General features: G+C 42.2%; 1 pseudogene; it reads right to left on the bottom strand.

Moving 5' to 3' along the window:
- Window positions 1–8,654: 8,654 nt before the first annotated feature.
- LOC136118575 (coiled-coil domain-containing protein 3-like) lies at window positions 8,655–13,604 on the bottom strand (annotated as a pseudogene).
- Window positions 13,605–22,518: the final 8,914 nt, after the last annotated feature.

Below are 22,518 nucleotides of genomic sequence, written 5' to 3'. Positions count from 1 at the left end.
CTTTACACCAGCAACAATCTATCTGAAAAGGAAATGAAGAAAACAATCCCATTTATGATAGCACCAAAAAGAACAAAAGAGCTAGGGATAAATTTAATGGAGGAGGTGAAAGACCTATGCACTGAAAAGTTTAAAACACTGATGAGAGAAAGACAAAAATCAATGGAGATATATCCCATGTTCATGGATTGGAAGAATACTGTTAAAATGTTCATAGTACCCAAAGCAATCACTATCAAAATTGCAATGGCATTTTTCACAGAAGTGGAAAAAAACAATTCTAAAATTTGTGTGGAACTACAAAAGCTCCTGAATAGCCAAAGCAATTTTGAGAAAAGAACAAAGCTGGAGGCAACACACTTCATGATTTCAAATTATATTACAGTGCTACAGTAATCAAAACAGTATGGTACAAGCATAAAAACAGATAGATAGACCAACGGAATAGAATCAAGAGCCCATAAACAAATCCACAGATTTACAGTCAACTGAGCTTCAGTAAAGATGCCAAGAACACAAAATGGGGAAGAATAGTTTCTTTAATAAATTGTGTTGGGAAAACTGGATTCACATGCAGACGAATGAAACTGGACCCTTATCTCACACACATATACAAAAATTAACTCAAAATAAAGACTTAAACGTAAGACCCAAAACTATAAAACTACTAGAAAACAGGAAAAAAGTTTCTTGACATTGGTGTGGGCAATAATATTCTAGATATGACCCGCAAAGCACAGGCAACAAAAGCAAAAATTGTGTCAAAATAAAAAGCTTCTGTACAGCAAAGGAAACAATCAATTAACATGAAAGGGCAACATATGGATAGGGGGAAAATATTTGAAAACCATCTATCTCGTCCAAAATATATAAGGAATTCATACAAGTAAATAGCAAAATAACAAAACCTGATTTTAAAATGGGCAAAGGACCCGAACAGACATTTCTCCAAAGAAGACATGCAAATGGCCGAATGCAAACCAAAACCATAATGGGATGTTAGGATGGCTATTATCCAAAATTTGAAAGATGTGTTATTGAGGATATGGTGAAAAGGGAACCCTTGTACACTGTTGGTGGGGATGTAAATTGGTACAGTCATTATGGATGACAGTCCACACTGAGGTTCCCAATCAGTGGTTCCCAGGAGTTGAGGTTGGGGAAGGGTCTGGCTATACAGTGACAGCACAGGGGAGGGTTTTGGCAATGATGGAACTTTTCTATATTGTGGCTGTAGTTGTGATTATACAACCATTTGCCAAAACATAACTATACGTGAAAAAAGCAAATTTTACTGTATGCGGACTTCCCTGGTGGCACAGTGGTTAAGAATCCACCTGCCAATGAAGGGGACACGGGTTCAATCCCTGGTCTGGGAAGATCCCACATGCCGCGGAGCAACTAAGCCCGTGCGCCACAACTACCGAGTCTGTGCTCTAGAGCCCGAGAGCCACAACTACTGAGCCCACGTGCTGCAACTACTGAGGTCCGCACGCCTAGAGCCCGTGCTCCGCAACAAGAGAAGCCACTGCAATGAGAAGCCCACACACCGCAACAAAGAGTATCTCCCGCTCGCAGCAGCTAGAGAAAGCCCGTGCAGCAACAAAGGCTCAACACAGCCAAAATAAATATTAAATTTTTTTTTACTGTATGTGGATTTTAAATATTAATTTAGAAAATAGAAATAGAGAGGGAGAGAGAAAAGACCTCTGCTTCCTAAGGCCTCAGAGCTCTCTGGATGAGAGATAATTGATTCAATAAATGTGTAAGACACCATAAAAATGCACAACAGTGTACAACAGTGTATAAAATAGATATCCCTGCCCTTGAGTAGTTTAGTCTACTTGGGAAGACAGCATCTGATAAGTAGGAAAACAGGGACCAAGATGGTTTGACCAGGATGGCTGCCATCTTTAAATACAACAAAACCCCCTCCCTCAACTGTTCTGCGCCCTGTACCTGCAGCCTCATCTGTATTCAACCCTCCACAGCCAAACGTCCTGAAGGAGTCGTCCACCCCCACCATCTCCATATCCTCTTGTCCCACTCCCTCCTCCCACCTCCACAGCCTAGACTCTACTCCCTCACTCCATGGAACTGTCCTCATCTCTGCCAAAGTCGACTGGTTACTTTTTAGTCCTCATCTTGACTTCTCAACAGCTTTTGGTTCTGTCGGTCACTCATCCTTTCAGAGATATTCTGTGCCATTGACTCTCCTAGTTTTCCTCGTATCTGTCTGACAGCTCCTTCTCCACCAGTGTTAGCGTTCTACACCACTCGGTCCTACCTTAGGGCTTCTACTCTTACACTAAGCCCTCTCCCTTGGAAATGTCACCCATTTCCCATTTCAGCTGACACCTAGTTATGGCTCAGACCCAAAGGTGTAAGTTCTACTCAGAGCTCTTCTCAAAGCTGCAAAGTTATAGATCCAACCACCTAGTCAAGATCTCACATGGACGGCTCAAGGGCACCTCAACTCAAGATGTCCAACACTGGATTCACAAATTTCCTACCAAACCTGTCCTATTCCCATTTATCAGTGTTGGTCCTGGCATGCCGTCAGCCAGGAACACAGGACGTATCTTTGACCCTCCCACCTCCTTTACCACCCAAATTCAACCTGTCATTAACATCTACTGAATTAATTTCCTAAATATCTCTCAAATTTGCTTACATCGCTCCATGCTCCCTGCCTCTGTCCTAGACCAACATCTATCTGGTAGCTTTCTAACCACCACTACTTATTACTATATCACCCGGATCCCCTCCAATCCAGTTCCCCACTCCTGTCACTTTGTCTTTCTATAAATGTGAATTTGGTCCCATCACCCTTTGCTTTCCAAACATCAAAGGTTTCCCATTACCGTTAGAACAAAGCCCAAATCCTCACCAGGATCTATCAATCCCTGCATGGTCTGGCCCCACCTTGTGCTCTGGCCTCATCCTTCTTACTCCCTTTCCTCCAGCTACAGGGGCTTTCTTTGGTTCCCTAAAAGGTACCATGGACCCTGCTACCACAGGGCCTTTGCACAGATTCTTCTCCTTCTCTGGATTGCTCTCACGATCCCATTACCCCAATATTAACTAGGATACCTCTCTTCCATCAGATTTTAGCCCCAGAATCAATTCAGCAGAAAACGTTTTCTTTACCCTGAAGTTTACACCAGACTTCCCGATTTCCTTTCTCTTCCTTCAAGTATTTATTTCCACTTAAAATTATACTATTAAGGACCTACTGTATAGCACAGAGAACATTACTCAATACTCTGTAATGACCTATATGGGAAAAGAATCTAAAAAAGAGTGGATATATGTATATGTATAATTGATTCACTTTGCTGAACAGAAACCTTGTAAATCAACTATATTCCAATAAAAATTAATTAAAAATAAAATTATGAAGTCATTAATGTCGTCTTTTGATCATGTCAACCACCAACACTAGGACTATAAACTCCATGATCAGGGACTTTGTATTTTGCCCAACACTGAAACTCTAGTATCTAACACAGTAGCTGCCTCAATAAGTATTTGCTAAAGATTGCCCGCAAAATGAGGTATGTATAATGTCATACATGTCTGCACTCTTTAATAACAGCAATGGATTGGAAACAACGTAACGACCCATCAACAGGGGACTTGATTAAATATACTGTGAGACATTCATACAATGGAACACTATCTAGAGCAATTTACATGCACTGATATGGAAAGATCTTCAAGCTCTACTTGTGAATAAAGCGGGGCATAGCAAAGCGCATAGTGCATAGTGAAGTACCGCTGGTGTCAAAGACAACAGTAAATCACATTTGAATTACTTATTGGGTGAAAATACTCACTGAATGTTTGAGAAACTTAACAGTGGCTACTTGTTTAGAGGGTAGGTGTAACTAACTGGGTAGATGGGTGTCAGAGGTGGGGGAAAAAACTCTACTATCATTTTATACTTAGATTTGGGAACCCACCTGAATGTGTTATATGTTTATAACTGAATAGATGAATTTTTAAAGAAGTGCTCCCTGGCCAGAACCCAATGAACTGTTGAATGAATTACAGCACACATGACAGCTTCACCATCACTGTTCCCATCTCTAACACACATCCCCCCTCAGCACTGCTGCCACCACTCTGCCACTGCCCTGGGAAGAAGCAAGCAGCTTTTCAAAAGCTACATATTCTTTAACATTTAAAGCCATACTCTCTAATTATCAATTTAGTCATAAACCCTTGCATCACTTTTTATAGTTTACTAAGTGCTTTCAAACATATTCTCTAATTAGGTCCTTACAACAACCTGAAACAGTTTACATGGTTTTAGCCCCATTTTATGGATGAGAAAACTGAAGTTGTGAGAAATAAAGGGTCCTTCCCAAGGTCACGCCTCTGGAAATGTCAGAGTCAATTTCGATCTTCTGATGAAAAGTCGACATTCCTTCCCATGCAGTTCGGAGGATGACAACTTCCCCACCACCCTTCCAGATTCCAAAAAAGGAAAAGAAAAATGGCAGCAGGTCTTTCACAGATTTTGTTTCAACCCCATGACATTCTAGGACAGACTGATGTAAGTGTGGGTGAGTCTGGGTTTTGGTCCTAGGGGACAGGACTTGCAGAGAGGGGAGAACAGCCAACTTCTGTTTTGTGTTACACTCACCCAGCAGAGAAGAGAAGAGGAAGGAAAACGTTCTTGGCTGGTGTGGAGAGAACCCTGCCAGTAAAGGGGATGGATGCTCTAACCTGCCACAGACCTCCCCTGAGGTCCCGTTAACACCATGATACTGCACCAGAGAGACGCTGAATACTTAGGAACGATGATGCTGACTTCCCGGCAACTTTTGAAAGCAAGAATGTGTTTCCACTGACTGAGGCGCGGGTGGGATGTTTGAGGATGGAACTAGAGAATGGGAGGATTTATCTGCCTGCTGAGGACGGAGCTGCATGTCACCCTGGGTGTGCATCACGAAAAGCTTCCTTACATAAGATCACCCTCTGCTTCCGTTTCTTAACCTCTGGATTGACACTGCAGTCCCAGATTCACGTGATGCTCTGAGAGAGAGAGACCTCTGAGGGAAAAGAATGAAATGCGCTCTTGACAACCAAGGCCTAGATCCACCGATCAGGCTGACTGGGGGACTAGAGAGCAGCAGCAGTGAAAAGGACAAGAGCTCAGCAGTGTTCCTCCAGGATTTATCATATCCTCTAAGATACAGCATGGAATACAGGGAAGCCGTGTAACGTGCAACGTCCGGGGCCATTCATAAAGGCCTCAGAGCATGCGGAAGATTCACGTGTTCTGATTAGCAAACGTCTAACTGGAACAAAAAGCTGACCTGCAGAATGGCCATCATTAAGTCTACAAATAACAAATGCTGGAGAGGGTGTGGAGAAAAGGGAACCCTCCTACCCTCCCTCCTGTTGGTGGGAATGTAAACTGGAAAACAGTACGGAGGTTCCTCAGAAAACTAAAAATAAAGTTGCCATATGATCCAGCCATCCGACTCCTGGGCATATATCCAGACAAAACTCTAATTCAAAAAGATACATACGCTCCTAGGATTTCCCTGGTGGTCCAGTGGTTAAGACTCCATGCTTCCGGGCTTCCCTGGTGGCGCAGTGGTTGAGAGTCCACCTGCCGATGCAGGGGACATGGGTTCATGCCCCGGTCCGGGAAGATCCCACATGCCGCAGAGCAGCTAGGCCGTGAGCTATGGCCGCTGAGCCTGCGCGTCTGGAGCCTGTGCTCCGCAACGGGAGAGGCCACAACAGTGAGAGGCCCACGTACCGCAAAAAAAAAAAAAAAAAAAAAAAAAAGACTCCATGCTTCCACTGCAGGGGGCAGGGGTTTGACCCCTGGTCGGGGAACTGAGATCCCACAGGCTGCATGGTGCAGTCAAAAACAACAGCGGCAAAAACAAAAAAGATATACATGCCCCTACGTTCACAGCAGCGCTCTTTACCACAGAGCTCTTAAATGTCCATCGACAGATGAACGGGTAAAGAAGATGTGGTACGTGTATACACTGGAATACTACTCAGCCATGAAAAAGAATGAAATAACGCTGCTTGCAGCAACACAGATGGACCTGGAGATTATCACACTAAGTGAAGCAAGTCAGACAGAGACAAATACCATATCACTCATATGTGGACTCTAAAATATGACACAAGTGAACTTATCTACTAAACAGACTCACAGACATAGAGAACAGACTTGTGCTTGTCAAGGCGGGGAGGGGTGGGTTGGGAGGCTGGGGTCAGCAGAGGCAAACTATTATCTATAGGATGGATAAACAACAAGGTCCAACCGTACAGCACAGGGAACTATATTCAATATCCTGTGATAAACCATAATGGAAGAGAATATGACAAAGAATGTGTATATATGTATAATGAAATCACTCCTACTATGCAGAAAATAGCACGATATTGTAAATCAACTACACTTCAGTAAAATAAAATTTTAAACAAAAGGTGACCTGAACAGCTCCTCTGATCCCTCCTAAGACTGAGGACCCACCACCACAGGAAAAACAGACTGCTTCTGACGTAACGTGATGTATTTATTCTGGGTAGGAGAGAAAATAAGATGTTCACCTTCAAAAGGAAAAGGCAGAGAAGTTTTAGTGGGTTTTTTGGGAAGAAAAGAGCAAGTAATGGTCAATTCTTCATCTAACTCTGAGATCTTCAATTTACAACTACTTTACTCACTGCAGAGGAAGTAAAAATTTACCAAAAAGCCAGTTTATTTTTAGTTTAAATTCTGAAACTAACAAGCTAACTTAGTCTGATGCAGTACCTTTCAAAGAGGACAAGGGATAAAAATGGAAGGAGCTAAGGTGTTGAAAAGTGCAAGGTCCATCGGTTCCAACGTGTAAATTCAGCTACACAGCAGCTCAGCAATCTGGAAGAATTAATTTTCCTCCCCCAAAGCTTTTGACTCTCAGGGCAATGCACACACCCACCCTTTGTTATCTAAGAGACCAGGGTGATGAAAGGGAAAAGATCTCCCCAAGATCAACATCTGACCACCCGAAATAGAACTGCCTTCACCTTGAAACAATTCTCCATGGTCCTGTTGTTCAAATTTTTTCTAATGATGGAATATCTAATTCCAGGGAAATATTAATAGCTTCATTATGTGACCATAGGGCTAAGCTATAAGGTGTTTTTGGAACAACATCTGATCTTTTGATACAAATCTATTGTTACCAAAGAGTTAGTGAAATAAGCAAACTCCCATAAAAATGGAGAAGCAAAGGACGGAGACCAAAAAGATTTCATTTGGAACATGCTAAGGTCTGACTCAAGCCAGGGATACTCAGGCTGACACCTGGTAGGTCCAGCTCAATGTGGAGTGGGTACCAGTACAGATTAAGAGCAGAAAAACAAACAGGTGCTTGGAACCATGCTGGGAGCAGAGTTCAGAAAATTCTGGCAAACCATGGAGAAGGGGTCAGAGGAGTCTAGATCTGTCAGTAGGGTAGGCCTGAGGAAGGGACCCTTGATAATGTCTAGGAAGCAAGAATCAACATTTTTCCTTAGCTGGACACCCCTGCCCATCGTGAGAACAGGTTCTGTGCAAAGAACATGCAGAAGGCCTCCAGGTGCCAGGGAGCCTAGGGTAGAAGATAAGGAGGTTTGGAAGAACAAGGCCGTCCCCCTAGGCCAACCCACCAGACGAGAGAAAGACACTCTTCGCGAGGCCAGCACAGACAGGTGGAAAGAAGGAAGCCACCCAACATGTTCAGATTGGTTCCTTGACCCACAAAAAAGTCCTTGTCCTGGGGGACACCCACATCAGAACTCTCTCCAGTAGTCTGTCATGTGGTCCTAAAAACATCTCAGATGGGAGACTGGGAGCCATGGGCCACCACCTCTCCTGACCTGGTCCCACAATCGTCCCAGCTCAACTGTGTCAATGCCACTGCTTTGGCAAAGCGACAATCCTCAGAATGTCCCCACAACTCTGGCTAATGCCTCAGATTGGAATACCCCTTTTATATGTTCATGCCCCAAATCATCCTGACCCTTACGGTCCACGACTACCTTGGTCACCCTGTACCTCTACGTCTTAATAGCTATAGATAAGAATCATAGAAGTGTTAGCTACTATAATTCTCTCATTTCATTTTCTTGAGGACTTTTCTTTCCTTTTAGAAAAGTCCTCAGAGCCCTATGCTATCAATCAGAGTAGCCTTATGCTATCAATTATAATAATAATAACGGTAGCAGTCATAACAGCTCACATGTATTGAGTACTTTCTCTGTCAAGCGCTATGCTAAGGGCTTTACATATCTACATTTCCTACAGAGTTAAATCCTATGGCATCAGCCCTACAGCGTAGATGCTACTATTGTTTCCATTTTACAGAAGAGGCAACTGAGGCCCAGCGTGCCAACCTTCATCCCATCTTGTTCCCTGTGAGGAACTCCACGCCCAACAGTAAAGCCTCGGGAGTCGAGAGTTTATGAGCAGGGTTTGTTAACTGCTGGGAGTGGCGGTCGGGGGCACGGAGGAAAATACTCTTTGCTCTGAGCTTCTGGAAGAGCACTCTTGACTCTCTGGGTCAAAATGTAGCTATTCTATTATTTTGCTCTGGCACAGGGTACCAATTCTTACCAATTGTCTTCTTGGATCTCCCGGTCACTGGAAAAAGTCACCATTGCTGCCACTGGGAAAACATCCTTCTGTTCTCCTGAGTGTCTGGAAAGATGGCATGTTGGAAATTGACTCCACGAGGCAAGAGGTTATAATTTTCATCCATCCTAACAAGAAAGAGGAAGAAAGCAGAGCTGTAGATTGGACAGCCATGGGGTGCGCCATCTTGAATCTTGAGTCAACAGAAGACTGTGACAGTCTCCATCGGCTCTCGTTATTTCTAATTGTTTCTCTGTCTCCTACTTCATGAGTCTATTCTTAAGCTTTTGAAAAAGGTGAGTTTGGGGGCAGAGGGAGTGTGTGCATGTGTCTGCGTTTGTCTATCTGTGTTACCTCCCAGGTGGCCTTCCTTCTCATAGACAGTGCGTTCCTTGTTTCTTGGTGAAAGGGAGGCCAGTTGCAATGACCCGGGTTCAAGTCCTACCACTACTACTTCTGTCTGACAGGAAACGAATTTCTTAAATTCTCTAAGCTTCAGTATTACAATCTATAAAAAGAGGATGACAAAAGCACCTTACTTTTTGATGGTGATGTAAGGATTGCATTAAAAAAAAAGTCTCTGGCTAGAGTAACTGCAGTATAAAAGTTAGTTAACATTTCTATTGAGCCTCGCAAAAAATGCCTGTTGCCAAGATGAAGTAAACAAAAGGAAAAGGAGAGATACGAGTTACTCTCCAGCCCATGGGGGGCATGTGGGGCTCACCAGGGAGTCTCCAGTGCCACCTTCTCCTGTGACGCTGACCAGAATCTGTTCTCTTCTCAATGGGTCCCAGAATAACAGAGGAGGAATGCTTTGTATGCAGCTGTTAACACACATCAGGGCAACATAACTGTGAAATAGAAATCTATCAGACTACCATTTGACTCTGTATTTCTGCCCTAACGTTTTATAAACATGTCAGAGAGAAGATGAAAGTGTTGGTTGACCACAGAACCAGTGGACAAAACAGTATTTCATTATAAAATAGGAAAAGAAGATAACGTCTTCTCAAGTACTCTGGTTGTTTTCTTTGGAAAATGAAGTTTCACTGTTGAATAGTTTTGTAGCTGGGTCCCCAGTGTTTTCCTTAGATAAAGACATGAAAAGTCTAGTTTTTCTCTGTATCAAGAAGGTACTATCTCACTCCTTGACGAGTTTATTTAGAAACTGTACTTGTGCAGCAATTAAAAATGAATTCAACTGAATCTAGCTAAGCCACCCAAGCCAACACAAAGCACGCCACATATTCTAATCTTAGATATTCTGGCTTCAACATGGAAAATATGTTGCCATGAGCTTACGGACCGCCCTCTGCGGAACTCACTCTTTTGTTTCTCAGTGACACGAAATCTAAAGAGCTAAGAGTGAGTCTGCAGACCAAGGTCATGGTCATTCCAAATATCTTTAATCCTACTCCACAGATTGGGAAGACTGGATCTATCGCCCATCACAGCTGTAGATTCAATCGCTATCTCGATAGATGCATTCGATTCCATTCTGAGGTTCCTCTCAGTCTCCTCCTTCAACTGGAGACAACCAATGCATTTAGGGTTCCACCTGCAGTTTTTTTACTTTAAACTTCAGTCAAACCCATTGCCTAAATTCTTATCCACATGTGTTTCGTCTTGACCACAGACCAACTTTCACGGAACTGCCCAAGATTCCAGGAGTCTCCAATCAGACAGGGCCTCCTGCCTAATTCAATTCTATATTCTTCAAAGCCCTGTGACCACCCCCCACAGGCCCTGACCCCACCCAGCGCCCCACCCCCCGCCCCTCCTCCATAAATCTGTTTGTTAGAGCCTGCCATTGAGATCTGCCGGCAGCCGATAGGAGCTAACGCGGGTGAAACGGGAGGCCAGCTGGGCTGCGTTCCACACCAGCGCCTTCTTGGCATTTAAGCAGGTGTGCAGAATAGTGACTGGTCCGCATCTAACCTGCACCAGGTGTTTTGTGTGAGTGACTGGGTTTTAGTCTCAAGCAACTCTGTTTCTCACCTTATGAAGGTGAGGCTATCGAGAGTCTGGACAAGGTCAGTAACTTGCTCAAACCCACAGGAAAAGAGGAGCCAGAATTCCAACAATTGATTTCAAAGGGATTCTGCTTTGGTGTGACCACCACCCATCCCAAACTACTCCCACCAAATCCAGTTTAAAACACAGAGTTCCAAGTATACTAGGATTCCACCTGCTGTTATTTCAAACCTTAGTCAAACCCGTCACCTGAATTCTTACACACAAGCGTTTCATCTGGACCACAGACCAACTTGCATGAACTCAATCCAAGAGGGTCCTGCCTGATTTACCTTTCTATTCCTCAAAGCACTGCGACCAGGGGCTCCCCCCGGAGCCCCCCGCATAAACCTTTGCTATCTGGAATGGGCTGGCTGCTTGTTGCTGTAAAGCACCTGGAGCTTTTGCCTGAAACACTCTTCTGTCCTTAAAGCACAGGAATCCTCCCTGTTTTTCCAACAGTCTTGGCCAGAGGTACCCAGGATGTTGTAGACACGACGGGAGGGGCAGGAAAGAACGAAGAGCACGGGAAGGAGCCCAAGGCATCATCTAGCATCGCACGGACAGGACTCCCTGCGAGTTCCTGATCCGGCTCCGGATAAAGGCGACCTCAGTTGGTCACGCAAATGGGCCGAGGGGGTGGTATGGGCGGGAGGTGGCAGGCTCACCTGAGGAAGAAGAAACAGGCGTAATCCTAGACCACGGTGTGGGAGTGACAGGAGAAGTAGCCCAGGCCGCTGAGGTGGAGCCTGGAGCCCGCGGGCACCTCGAGCACGCTGCCCTACGCCTGGTCCACAGCACCTTGACCTCGGCCCGGTAGAGGCGCCCCGCCTTGCCGGCCTCGTACTGCCGGGGCAGAAGCTGTATAGGCCGTGCACCTCCTGGTGCAGCGCCAGCACCTTGGCGTACGAGATAGTCTCGGTCAGCTGGGCGCGCCGCAGCCCTCGTTCAGGGGTCTCCACTCGAAGGGGAGCTGGCAGCTGCAGGCGGCCCCGAGCCGCTCGGCCAGGCAGCCGCGAGGGCAGCGTGCCGTCTGCGACCGGCCGGGTGGGCGCTGCGCCCGGGGCGCTGGGCGGGGAGGCCCGGGGCGGAGCTGGGCCGCCGGCGGCGTCGGGGAGCCCGGGGCGTCCGGCCCACGGCGCCGCCCCGCCGGCCGGAGAAGCGCAGCCCTGGGCGCTCAGCTCCGCGCGCCGCTCTCTCCGCCGCCAGGCTCACTCGGCCCGTCCCAGCCCGTGACGCCCCACAGCGGCGCGGGGAGGACGGGCCGCCGCCTCCTCACGCCCCCCGGGGCAGGGGCGTGGGCCGCGGCGGGAGGGGCGGAGCCGGGACGCCGGCCGGGGGTGGGGGGCTCGCGATGCTCCGCAGACGCTCTGCGCTGGATGCGTCGCCCCGGGGCGGGCGCGGTATCTGGGGGGCAGCGCGCGAGAAAGCCAGTGCTGGGAGCGGCGGCCCAGCCCTCTTCCTGCGCGCCGATGACTGAGTCAAAGCTTTCCAGGTGTAAAGCCTGTTGCAGACCCGCGGCCTCTTTAAAACGAGCGCTGTCAATTGCCACGATTACTCTGTATATGTTGTTGCATTTTCTATGTAGTTCATTTACAGTCAAATATATAGCAATCTGACTTTACCTTCGCAGAGGTTAGCTAGGAAATTAAGTGTGATCCAATAAACTTTTCTGGACCTCCTCTCTCTCTCTGCTTATGTTTTAATGATGGTCTTTGGAAAGTCTTAATAAAAGATTTGAAAAGCCAAAGCCATAGTGCTCTGATTTTCCTACAGCCACCTGACTTCATGATTTACATAATTACTGCTTTCGGATTCTGAACACCCTACACCTGAGAAATAAATTCAGAGGTAAATTTCAAACAGCTTTTCACAAGTCAGTGAGTGAACCTGAGGAGACCCAAACTCACAGTTCTATATTTCTAAACTCAGAGGTTGCTTTTATGTCCAATTTTCTTTAATTGTTCCTAATGTAGTAAGAAGAAGAAAATAAAGGATATTACTTAGAAAATATGTATCTTTTATATATTCAATGTAGCACACATATACATAATATCATGCATATAATATACATACCATCATACATATATCATACATGTTTAATATATATTTATAATAAATTTACAAGCAAAACTGCCTTAAAATGGCAGGCTCTTTGTTCTGCAAACATCTTATTAACCAGGGTGTCTGCAAGTTTAAGCCTTGGAACCCAGCTGAATTCTTCTCTGTACTGAAGGGAAAAGAGTTCTTAGGGAATTCTGGAAGGAAAGGTAAAGAGAAAAGAGGATAGAGAAGCAGGAGAGAAAATTCCAAGGCTGGGCCTCACCTCCCATGACCCCCAAATCGGGAGGGCTTTGGGAATCCCAACAAGTGGAATGCCCAGGACTCCAGCCAGCGCTGTCCAGCTCGGGAGGGAATGGAAGGCTACAGCCTGTGTGAGGTCACACTAGTCCAGAATCTAATCAGCGACTTAGTGGACTCTGTGATGGGCCTGAAAGAAGAAAGAAATGAGTAACAGCTCTCGCAGTTAATAATTAACCCCTGTATAGCTAGTAGTCAGCCTGGGGCTTCAACAAATTTTGTAGGAAAAATAGCTATATTGAGGGAAGCAAGTGGGCAGTAGTCCCAATGGTATATGACTCTCCACAGCACTCCCCCACCTCAACCATGGTAGATGCCAGACTTTCCCACAATGGGGAAATGGTACCTGAGGTTGACATCAGACGTTGTATGTCAGGACTGCTTATTTGCCTCTCATGGAATATATGAGTTAAAACATTTCATAGTATCACTGTCTTAGTCTGCTCAGGCTGTCATAACAAAATACCACAGAGTGAGAGGCTGGAAGTCCAAGATCAAGGTGCCAGCAGGATTGCTTTCTGGTGTGGTCTCTCTTCCAGCCTCCTACACGGCCGCCTTCCCACTGTGTCCTCACTTGGGCTTTTTCTGTGTACATGTAGCGAGAGAGGGAAATCTCTGGTGTGTCTTCTTATAAAGATGATTAAGACCCAACCTTGTGACCTCATTTAACCTTAATTACTTCTCTAAAGGTCCTGTCTCCAAATATAGCCTCATTGGGGGTTAGGGCTTTAATATATGAATTTGGACAGGGAGAAGGAGGCAGGACAGGGGTAGGGGGTGGGGAGTGGGGGGGAGGGTGACACAATTCAGTCCATAACAGTTATTTAGCAGGTGTTTTGCAGGTTTGCTAGAGAAAAAGAGAGAGGATATGAAACGGTTTATACTCCAGGCAAGCCGACTTAGAGCAAGCAAGCATTGCCAAATTATAATATTAACAACTGCTAACGCTTATACATTGCATACTACAGGCCAAGCACTATTGTAAGGACTTTGCATATGTTATCTTAATTAATTCTCCAAACCACACTTCAAAGTAGGTATTAGTATCATCCTCATTTTAGAGATAAGGTACTTAGGTACAGAGAGGTTAATTGACTTACCCAAGATCACAGAGCTACAAAGTGACTGAGCAAGGATTCAAACCCCAGCATCAGATTCCAGAATCCACACAGGCAGAGCGAGAAAACTTATGGTTACCAAAAGGGAAAGTCGAGGGTATAGATTAGGAATTTGGGATTAACAGATACATACTACTATATATAAAATAGATAACCAACAAGGACCTGCTATATAGCTTAGAGAACTATATTCAATATTTTGTAATAACATATAATGCAAAAGAATCTGCATACATACATGTATATATATGTGTGTGTGTGTATATCATACATATATATATAACTGAATCACTTTGCTGTACACTTGGAACTAACACATTATAAATTAACTATACTTCAATTATAATGGTTTAATAAATAAACCATTTACCTGAGCAGACTAAGACAGTGATATTATGAAATGTTTTAACTCATTTAGTAAACAAATTCTATTTATTTATAGCTGACATAATCATCTATATAGAAAATCTGATACAATCCACAAAAAAATGCTACTAGAACTAATAAGCAAGTCTAACAAAGTATGGAATACAAGATCAGCATACAAAAATCAATTGTATTCTATGTATAACAACAAACGTTTGGTAATTGAAATTTAAAAAGCAATACCATTCACAGTAGTATCAAAATATATAAAATACTTAGGAATAAAGCTGAAAAGACTATACACTGAAAATTATAAATATTACTGAGAGAAATGGAAGAAGTCTGTGAAAAATGGACACACATAGTTTGCTAACAGTCAGGAGACTGAATGTCGTTAAGGTGTCAATGTTAACCAAACTAATCTACAAATTTAATGCAATCTCAATCAAAATCTCAGTGGACTTTTTGGTAGAAATTGACAAGCAGATTCCAGATTTCATATGGAACGCAAAGAACTTAGCCAAACCAACTTAAAAAATAAAGACCAAATTTAGAAGACTAACATTACCTGGTTTCAAGACTTACTGTAAAGTTATTGTAATCAATAAAGTGTGCTTTGGTGTAAACACAGACACATAAGCCAATGGAATAGAGAGTGCAGAAGTAAATAAATAGATAAATAAAGTGTTTTTCTACAAAGCTGCAGAGTCAATTCATTGAAGAATGGATTGTTTTTTGAACAAATGGTGATAGAACAATTTGATATTCATATGCAAAAGAAAAAAAAAGAACTTCAATCCATAACTTGCACCATATGCAAAAATTAACTCAAAATACAAAACGTGAATCTTTTAGGAGAAAGCCTCTGCTTACTTGGGTTAGACAAAAATAGCACTTTATCAAAATTTAAAACTTCCGTCTTTAAAAGACACTGTTAAGAGAGTAAGATGTCAAGCCATAGACTTGAAGGAAATGTTTGCAAAGCGTATATCTGATAAAGGATGCATATCCAGAATACTCAAAGAACTCTCAAAACCCAGTAAGAAGACAAAAAACCCAATATAAAAACGGGCAGAATACTTGAACAGACATTTCACCAGAAAAGATATCAGGATGGCAACTAAGTGCATCATTAGTCGTTAGAGAAATGCAAATTAAAACCATTGTGAACTACCCCTAAACACCTACTAGAATGGCAAAAATTAAAGAGACTGATCATATCAAGTGTTGTTGAGAATGTGGAGGAACTGGAACGCGTATACACTGCTGCTGGGAATGGAAATTGTACAACCACTTTGGAAAACAATGTGATGGTTCCTTAAAAGGGTAAACATACAATAGAGCCATTTCACTCTTAGGTATTTACCCAAGAGAATTAACACATATTCTGTACAAAGACTTGAATATGAATGTCATTACAGCTTTATTTGTAATAGCCAAAAACGGGAAACAACCCAAAAGTCCATCCACAAGTATACAGATAAACAAACTGATATAAAATGAAGTATTATTCAGCAATTTTAAAAATGAGCTATTAATAGTGTCTGGCCTTAAATTTAGGTCTTTCATCCATCTTGAGTTTATTTTTGTATATGGTGTTAGAGAATCTTCTAATTTCATTCTTTTACATGTAGTTGTCCAGCTTTCCCAGCACCACTTATTGAAGAGACTATCTTTTCTCCATTGTATATTTTTGCCTCCTTTGTCATAGATTAATTGATCATAGGTGTGTGGGTTTATTTCTGGGCTTTCTATCCTGTTCCATTGATCTATATTTCTGTTTTTGTGCCAGTACCATACTGTTTTGATTACTGTAGCTTACGTTACATTATAAACTTTGTAGTTTTCTATGTATCAAATTATAATCCACTCTATTAGATAAATCATCACACTCACAAATCTCTTCAAGACAACCATTTCTCTGTTTCGGGCTGCAAATCAGGAAGCTATGGGAAAACGCCTTTAAGATTCTTAGACGTCTTCCTGTGTAGCTGAGAGGATGATTGAGATACTCCTTAAATTTTTCTGATGCCTTAACAGAGACGTTGACCCTGAGGTCATATTTTACTAACAGCACCCTGTATTTCATCTGCAAACCAAGGCCATTTCTTATGTTGAGAGATTTTTTCTTGGAGAGACTAGGGTTGAATGCAATTTTGTTATCAAGCCCACAAGTTCTAGTGCTTTTTTAGTTCTTCTAAATTCTGCTTGAAATCTAAATAGTCCCCTCTTTGCCTCAACTGGCTCCTCCTGGACTTTACCATAGGCATCTAAAAGAAGCCAGATGGCACCTTCAACATTCTGTCCAGAACTCTCCTTAGCCAGATCCACAAGTTCATGAGGTACCCTTTCTATTTCCCATATGTCCACAGGCTAATAGTTCTGCTAGTTCTTCCTGCCAATACTGCTAATAGTTTTGCTAATTTTTCTGCCTATATCCTATTGGAAGCTGAAAGTTCTCTTTCCTTAAACTTCCAATAGGATATTCCTCACTACCTTTCGGCCTCCACCAAACAGTCTCTTCATCATTCCTCCAAATTTCTCCATTCCTCTCCCAGACTCAAAATCAATGCCACATGTGACGGCAGGACCCCACTTGGAGGTAATAGTTTCTGCTTTAGTTAATCTATTGCAGCATAACACACCACCCCAAATTTAATGGCTTCTAACAATTTATTATTACCTCATACAACTCTGTGGGTTGACCAGGAGGTTACTGGGCTTCACATGTTGTTGGCTTGGAGACGGGATGTCTAGAAGATCTAAAATGGACTCATTTTAGAAATGGACTCATACAGGGATGGAAATTGGTACTGGCTACAGTCTGGGAGCCCACTTTGACTTGGCTAGGGGTCTCGATTCTCCTCCAGGTGGGCTTCTCCATATGGTTGCTTATGCTTTCTCATAGCGTGGTGGATGGGTTCCAAGAAGAAGCATTCTAAGAAGACAAGGTCCAAGGACTTACCAGTCTTTCACTTCTTTCACTAATGTTCCATTGGTCAAAGCTAGTCATGTGGCCAAGACCAGAATCAATGTGTGAAGGGACTCACAGGGGTACAGATAAAAAGAAGCATAGTTCATTGAGGGCCACCAAAGTGACAGTCCATCACATCCTTCAAATCAATACTCCATTTATTTTTGGTTGAGCCAAGTGATTTAGTGCACAATTGTCATTATAAGATCATTTTGTTAATTATAAAACAAAATAAACTCATTTTTATAAATTTTCATTTTATTTGTCAAAAATCATACCTATGAAACCTGTTTTTTTATTTTTTATTTTTTTTGTAGTACGCGGGCCTCTCACTGTTGCGGCCTCTCCCGTTGCAGAGCACAGGCTCCGGACGCGCAGGCCCAGCGGCCATGGGTCACGGGCCCAGCCACTCCGCGGCATGTGGGATCCTCCCGGACCGGGGCACGAACCCGTGTCCCCTGCATCGGCAGGCGGACTCTCAACCACTGCGCCACCAGGGAAGCCCTATTTTTATTTAAAAATTTTTTATTTTATATTGGAGTATAGTTGGTTTACAATGTTGTGTTAGTTTCAGGTGTATGGCAAAGTGATTCAGTTTTACATATACTTATATCTATTCTTTTTCAGATTCTTTTCCCATTTAGGTTACTACAGAATATTGACTAGAGTTTCCTGTGCTATACAGTAGGTCCTTATTGATTATCTATTTTAAATATAGTAGGGTGTGTATGTTAATCTGAAACTCCTAATTTACCTTTCACCCCTGCCCCTGTTATTCCCTCTGGTAACCATAATTTTGTTTACTATGTCTGTGAATCTATTTCTGTTTTGTAAATAAGTTCATTTATATCATTTGTAAAGATTTCACATATAAGTGATATCACATATTTGTCTTTGTCTGACCTACTTCACTTAATATGATAATCTCTAGGTTTTATGTTGTCTACTATGATGTTTTTGGTCCTAACTTTAAGTGGGTTCCATTTGAGTGACCTTTTTCTAATATTAGTTATCCTTAGATATAAAGAATCCTGTGTTTTGTTTCCTATTTACTTTTTATTCTTTCAGTCTCACTCTCAGGTCAAGAATACTTTGCAGAGGAAGAGTTAGTCCCAAAACAGAATTTGGGTGATGCTGGTCCATAGAAATAACACCATCCTAAGAGCACCAAAACATCACCCCTCATCCTGACATATCTTTTCTTACTTTACTCATGAAGAAGAATTAAATAGTCACTTTTCCACCAGGTTTCTAACTAGGCACTGATAACTAGGTGTGGCTTGAAATTATATACAATAGTACTTTCCTTGTGAAGCCTTAATAACCTACCGCTCTTACAAACTGCTTTAGTATGAGAGTTCTACAAAAATTAGTTCTGAAAGGCCTATAGTCTTATAAAGAACATTTTGAACAAAGGTGTACTTTTTAAATAGAGGTTTAATTTCCTTCTCTGATACACGTTTAAGTTCTAAAGGAAGCTGTAAAGAATAAGAGTACTTTATGTTTTATAATGCTGTGCAGTCTATACTCAGCTTTTAATACCTGGACTATGTCTTTTTTATAGATAGATAGAAAAAAATCTGAAGTGTTTGAATCCACTGAAACTTAGGAAACACTCTACCTTCTTATTTAATCCTTGAAGAGATGACAGGTAATTTTTCAAAAGGGATTTAAAATCCAGCCAAGAAGCATGTATGCTGACCATTTTGTTTTCCTCCCCAGAGTCTCAGTTTAATCATATAGTAGTCAGTGTAACTCAAGCTTTTTTTTTTAACCTCAGCATGAATCTGAGAGGCAATGTAACTGAAACTCTCTAATCAAATCCTTCCACAGTGCTGTCTGGGGCCTCCCCAAGGGTGTTGTTATCTATTCTTTCATTTCCTCCTCTGGAATAGATCCATCATTTTACCAGGCTTGAACTTTCTGTTTCTTTCTCATATCTTCATAAGTAATTAACAAAGGATAGCCCCCCTTGGAGTTTTGTCATTTTGCCTTCAGTTTCCACGGCAATGTTGTTTTGCTTTTTTTTTTTTTTTTTTTTTTTTTTTAAAAAAAAGGACCTATAAATGCTGCTTCAGTATCAGCTCTGCTTCTCTCGAACTTGAAAACAAAACTGGGAAGGCCAGTGAGTTGGTCTATCACCAAGCTGGAAGGATTAGGGATGAGCTTATAACAAGGGTCAGGGTCTGGGTTCATGGGTAAATTTCAACAGCAATCCTTCTGTTAACAGACATTTCCCAGAACCCAAAGTATACCTCAGAGGGTTATCCACTCTGTAGTGAATTCTTTCAACAGATGGATATTGTCTTATTTTAAAGAATCTAATGAGAAGGAGATTCAATGGCTTCCTTCAGAAATGGCTGCCATTTGTCATGCCTTGTCAGAAATTCCTTCGCATTCCATGATAATATGAAGTCTTCCCCTTGGTCCCCTTTCTCTCTGACTCCTCACTGCTCTAAAACACTAATCGTTAAGTCATTCACAGCTACCATTCGTGGAGCAGCCGCCACTTGCCCACAGTATATGTCAACGCTCTACTGGGGACTTTATCATTTAACCACTACAACACTACAAGGTAAATATTATTAGCCCCATTTTACTCATAATGAACTAAAGCAATAGTTCGGAGAGGTTATATTAACTTGCCCAAGTTCTCATGGTCATACAGCTAGTAAATGCTGGAGCCAGCATTTTAACCTGGTATTCTTTCTTCTCAATTAGTAATGGAAACCAAAGTTAACATTCCTATTAGGGAGATATCATGATTCTGCAGTGGAATGTTTACCACACGTTTGGCCAGGACCCCTTGGTTTACAATGGCCAGGCTGATGTAAGACACAGTGGCTCAATGTCAATAAGTCAGTGGAATAGCTCAGAACAGGATTTGGAACACATGTGACCCAGACCACCCAGACACTTGAACAATCTCATTGGGATTTCAAATTCATTTTTTTCTAATGTGAGTACTCAATTCTCAGTTCATAGAGCACCCACAGATGACACAGTAGAATCAAAACTGTAGGGATTTAGTGGATTATACTATTTCACCCACAAAAATGGACATTGTAGTGAATTTGTAGACTACTGCTGGATTCTTGGCCCCATGCACTAAATAACTGGTCTGAGTTGGAGTCCTAGCAGGACAAATTGATGCAAAAACACAGATATAGAAAACAGAGGGCAGAAAAATCCAGAGGGCACTGTCTCCCATTCTAAGAGTCAAATCCACCAAAACCAAGCTTCTGCCCCTTTACAAAAAAGGTATTACTCCAGACATTGCTGGGCCTTAAATGACACAAGGACTGGAAGCATGGGGTCTCAGTCCTTCCCACATCACTGCACCCTGCAAAGTGGTGGCCATATCGTCAGCTCTCAACAGAGACTGATTGGATCACTGCATAATCTAATAGTGTGTGGAGTTTCCCACTGATTTAGAGAAACCTGTTCAACAACTAAACAAGGTGTGCGGTGTGTCATCAAGGATGAATGTGGTTGCTGATGGGATGCCAGCCTCTCCCCTGTGCTCCTGCAGTGGGCTCTGATACCACTGCCCAACCACAGGTTCTACTTCTGAATCTCAAACTTCTGGAAATTTCTGTGACATGAGGAAAGCTGTTCTGATACAGCCTCAGGAAACAGTTTCAACCTGTCTGTTTGGGTTAAAATTGGAGGGACTGAAGGAAATCACTACAAAACTCAGTTCTGGCATTATTTCAGGATTTCTCAAGAAGAGAGCACTGTTGCTCTCTATAGTTCTGGGTGGCAATCTTACATATGGGGACTAGGTGTAAGTGGCCTCTGCCTGGCTTCAGTGCTCTTTGCTCCTGTTTTGCTCCAGTACATCTTACATTATTTTTTTCTACTAACTTCCTAAAAGCCAGACCAAAGAAACCCTCACCTTTTGGCATGACTGCTGTGATAGGTTTTGTAGCTCAACAGCTAAACAATAGATATTAACAACCAAAAAAAAAAAAAAAAGTTAAGGAACACTACCTGGTAAAGAAGACAAGAGCAAGAGAAGACAAGTCTCAACTTGGTTCTGGAATGAATGGCAATATCCTTCAGAAATGTTTTGGCAAGACAGATCTCCTATCCTATGTGACCCTTCAAAAAATTTCAATTTTCCTGTAGTTCCACATTGTCTTTTTGGTTAGACCTGTGATAATGTTAAGGGTAGGAAACATATCATGTTTATACACATTTCAGTGAACCAAGTATATTCTGATTGTTTGACTCATGTTAAGGAATCCAAAGGCATTTTAAAAATAATGTTAAGAATATCAAGGAGTTCTTAAATATATAAAACAGATATTAACAGACATAAAGGGAGAAATAGGTAGCAATACAATAATAGTAGAGGACTTCAATACCCCACTTTCATCAATGGATAGATCACCCAGACAGAAAATCTATAAGGAAACATTGGACTTAAATGACACCTTAGACCAGATGGACTTAAGAGATATTTATAGAATATTCTATCAAACAGCAACAGAATATACATTCTTCTCAACCGTACATGGAACCTTCTCCAGAATAGATAACATGTTGAGCCACAGAAAGTCTTAATAAAATTGAGATTGAAATCATATCAAGCATCTTTTCTGACCACAGTGGTATGAAACTACAGATCAGTTACAAGAAGAAAACTGGGAAACTCACAAATATGTGAAGAGTAAACAACATACGACTGAACAACCAATGGGTCAAATGAGAAGTCAAAAGAGAATTAAAAAAATACCTCAGGACAAATGAAAATGGAAACACAACATATGGAAACTTATGGAATGTAGCAAAGGCAGTCCTTAGAGGGAAGTTTATAGCAATAAATCTACATTAAGAAAAAAAAGATCTCAAATAAACAACCTAATAAGGAACTAGAAAAATGAGAACAAACTAAGCCCAAAGTTAGTACAAGGAAAGCAATAAAGAGCAGACTAGAAATAAATGAAATAGAAACTAAAACACAATATAAAAGATCAATGAAACTAATAAGAGCTGTTTTTTAAAAATATAAACAAAATAGACAAATCTTTAGCTAGACTAATCAA

The sequence above is a fragment of the Phocoena phocoena genome, chromosome 2 (assembly GCF_963924675.1).
Source record: "Phocoena phocoena chromosome 2, mPhoPho1.1, whole genome shotgun sequence".
Lineage (NCBI taxonomy): Eukaryota > Metazoa > Chordata > Mammalia > Artiodactyla > Phocoenidae > Phocoena > Phocoena phocoena.
The sequence above is the reverse complement of the archived record's forward strand: the minus strand, read 5'-3'. Positions and strand labels throughout refer to the sequence as shown.